General features: G+C 36.2%; 1 pseudogene across 1 annotated transcript; it reads left to right on the top strand.

Moving 5' to 3' along the window:
* Positions 1-227: 227 nt before the first annotated feature.
* LOC143610631 (growth-regulating factor 5-like) lies at positions 228-2,760 on the top strand (annotated as a pseudogene). The gene is made up of 3 exons (XR_013149628.1): positions 228-496; positions 1,348-1,741; positions 2,317-2,760. The product of XR_013149628.1 is annotated as a growth-regulating factor 5-like (transcript).
* The last annotated feature ends 1,000 nt before the right edge of the window (positions 2,761-3,760 follow it).

Below are 3,760 nucleotides of genomic sequence, written 5' to 3' on the forward strand. Positions count from 1 at the left end.
AATCTTGTTTTTATCCCAAACACAAACACTTATCTTCAAAAAGTAAACTCATTAAAAAAAACCAATAATAATAATATTAAGTAACCTTCCTATCATTTCATCCGCACCCCCAATTTCCTTTGTTACCACGCATACCCAAACCCTAGATCCGCCTCTTCAAAGGTAAACCCCATCCATACACGTATATATATCTATCTATATCTATAGCTGTAACTCTGTTATTGTCTCATCTGCTGCAGTCTCATTAATATTATTATTCTGGATAACCGACTATACAACAAGATGAGTGGCAGTACGTCAGTGGCGGTTGCGGCCGGTGGCGGTGGAATATCCGGTTACCGGCCACCGTTCACGCCGGTGCAGTGGCAGGAGCTGGAGCATCAAGCGTTGATATATAAATATCTAGTTGCCGGAGTTCCGGTTCCGTACGATCTAGTTGTTCCGATTAGACGGAGCTTGGAAGCGTTGTCTGCTAGGTTTTTTAGTAATCCGACCGGTAAGATCTGTATTCAATATTTCAGTTTAGAAGGAATTGGTTTTATTTCAATTTAATTGTTTTTCATGTTGTAGGAAGAAGAGTCATTTTCAAGCAAAATCATCTTTATTTGGCTAAGAATTTATTGTTACTTTACTTTCATCTGAAGATAATGTTTTGAGTAATTTGTTGATAAATGCATCTGGTTTTTGTTTATTTAATGGTTGTAAATATGGGACACCAGTCACACCACACACACACATATATATCAATATCAGAGTGATGAATATTAAATGAAAGCCAGTAAATATTTAGGAATCATCAGTGACTATTTTATCCATTTGCAAATGCATGTATTTACTAGTGAATACACTATAGTTTATTATTATTTCGCATATAGTGTATTCAATGATGTTGTAAAAATCGGAATTAGGCATCGATTGATTGGCTTTTAATTGGAAACCGGTGGGCTACTGATGCGATTTTATATAATCGGCCTATAAAATCGGTGATTGGTCAAGCTCAGTCAAAATCGGTGTTTATGGGTCAACATTGGTCAAATTTTGGTAATATTTGGTCAGCATCTTTGAACTGTTGAAGTATTTGAAGAATTATATAATTTTGAAAAATTTCGTGTATATATATGCGTGTGTGGTTGTGTGTACATGTATATAAAAAACATTGAAAATCTCATATAAAATTCAACCCAATTAATCCTTATTAATCGTTGGTCAGTTCCCCACCGCCTGACTAGCGAGTTTTACAACCCTGTTCAACAATGAATACATGTGATTCAAATGGTTATTTATTTATTGGTTCTCTTTTAACACTTACTTTTGACTAATCTTATCTTTTTTGACATTTTTTTAAAGCACTGGGCTATTGTTCATATTATGGGAAGAAGTTTGACCCGGAGCCCGGAAAGTGTAGAAGAACAGATGGGAAAAAATGGAGGTGTTCAAAAGACGCACACCCCGACTCTAAATACTGTGAACGCCACATGCACCGTGGTAGAAACCGTTCAAGAAAGCCTGTGGAATCCCAATCTGCTACTTCTCAGTCAATGTCAACTGCAGTCTCACGTGTCACCACTATAAGCAGCACCGGTAGTGGTAATAAAAGCTTCCAGAATCTTGGCAATGTTGGAAGCGGAAGCTTCCAGAACTCTCAGTTGTACCCCACCTCAAATTCTTTTGATTTTGGGAGTAATGCATCAAAGTTGCAAGTGCAGGCTAGCGCCTATGGCATTAACAGCAGTAATTTTAGGTAACGTGTTGTTTTCTTTTCTCGTTACAAGAAAATTTTTATTTTTGGAATAAACATCGTTTAAAATTGGCTTGTAAATGAACTGAACGGACGCAACTGGAGCATGCTTGTTTTTGTGTTTAACTTTAACCTAACAAATGATCAAACACGAACCATTATATGAACAAGGTTTTCTTTCTCATGTTCGTTTGTTAAAAAAGTGAAAGTGTGTGTTTATGTTGTTCATTAACAATATAAACGAATGGTTCACAAGTGTAAACGAACGAACATAACTGAACATAGATGTACTAACATAACTGAACTAAAACAGGTTAAAAGTAATGTGAAGAACAATGTGTTGTGCCTATAAATTTATTTAATCTAGACCATGTTGTAATTGGGGTCAAAAAAAATTTCAATGAATGTGAACATACAACATAAATGAATATAAATGAACGAATATTGATGAATATAAATGAATTTAGATGTTTATGTTTGTTTGTTTATTATATACATGAATTTTCAGTTGAACTGTTCATTGAACTTCGGTTTATTTACAGGCCTAGTTTAAATATTATTTTTGTTTTCACATGCAGGTACGATCACGGGTTAACTGCCGATGTGGATGATAGAAATTACTCATCTGGACCTTCAAGTTCAAGGGGTTTAACCATGGAATCGAATGCTGACAACACATGGCGGCTCGTGCCAGCTCAAGGTCCCACGAGTCTGTTAACAGATTCAAGAAACGACTCGTATTTACAAATCAAATCCCCACAACTAACCACCGTTCATGCATTTGAGCCTGTGATTGATGCTACATCAGGGTCAAAACAAAGCCAACAGCATTGTTTATTTGGGAGCAAAATCGAGTCACCGGTTGAACCAAAACACGAGCCACACTTGATACGCCCGTTCTTTGACGAGTGGCCAGAAGCCCGTGAAAGTCCAGTCTTGATAAGAACTCGTTTTCCACGACTCAGTTATCAATGTCTACTGCTCCCGAGTATTCAACCGACTGCGCCCCGAATGGTTTGTAAAGTGTAATCATAGTAATTAATAATCATCATGGATGCATGTTTGAAAATAATATGAATTTTGTTTTAATGTTTTGCAGATGGTTAAGCATGGGTGGAAGCTTGTTTTGAAGATGGGTGTATGTGGTTTATTTTGTATGATCTTGGATTACATCAGGTTAAATGGTTGGTTGGTTAATGTAACTTGAGTCTTGCTGGCATGTTGACTATTGTTGTGTGCTGGTCAACGTAAATTCGGTCAAACTGGTTGGTTGGTTTAAGCAATTACTTTTCAAATAAATGTTGAATTATTTTGATGTGTATATTGTCCTGCTATTTAGATATTACTTGGTTATTTAAATAGTGGATAGTAATGTTTGATGCAGCACTATGAGTTATCAATAGTGTTTTTTTATGAATTAGTTCTGTATTTTAAAAATATATATTATGTTGTTATTAATTCATGTTAGATTAATCTAGTTTGTGAACCTGGCTTAGTGAGTTCTTTCTTCAATGATTCGAATCAGTGATGAATTGTTGGCGGCAGTTTTACGTTTTGTCCTCTATGGGGACCGAAGAGAATGGGGGCTTAGCGGAAAAAGGTTTGTATTGTGAGAAAAGCAAGGAGGCTAGCCTCTTTCAAAAAGCCTAAACTGTGATTTACGACTCGAAAGACTAAACATGTGGTTAACGAATGAGTCGGCTTAGATTAAAAGGATTTTTACATATATCTCCTTATTAAGCCTTTAAATTACATACATCCCAAAGCTCTAAAACTTAATTACATATTTCCTTCTTTTAATATCCAATTACCCTTTTAATTTCTTTACTTTACCCAAATGAAAAAACCAAACGGCCATAGCAGCAACTGCATCGCCTTCCATTCTTCAGCAACGTCAAACGTCGACGGCTTTCATTCTTCTGGCGTTGTATCGCAGCAACGTCCGCACGTCGGATTTCTTTTTCTGTCGATCTTTCTTATGGTATGCTCACGATTTTTTATGCATGGTTGCTACAAACCCTA

This window comes from Bidens hawaiensis, unplaced genomic scaffold, assembly GCF_021521415.1.
Source record: "Bidens hawaiensis isolate Kalapana, Puna unplaced genomic scaffold, B.hawaiensis_p1.1 tig00027288_1, whole genome shotgun sequence".
In the NCBI taxonomy this organism is placed as follows: domain Eukaryota; kingdom Viridiplantae; phylum Streptophyta; class Magnoliopsida; order Asterales; family Asteraceae; genus Bidens; species Bidens hawaiensis.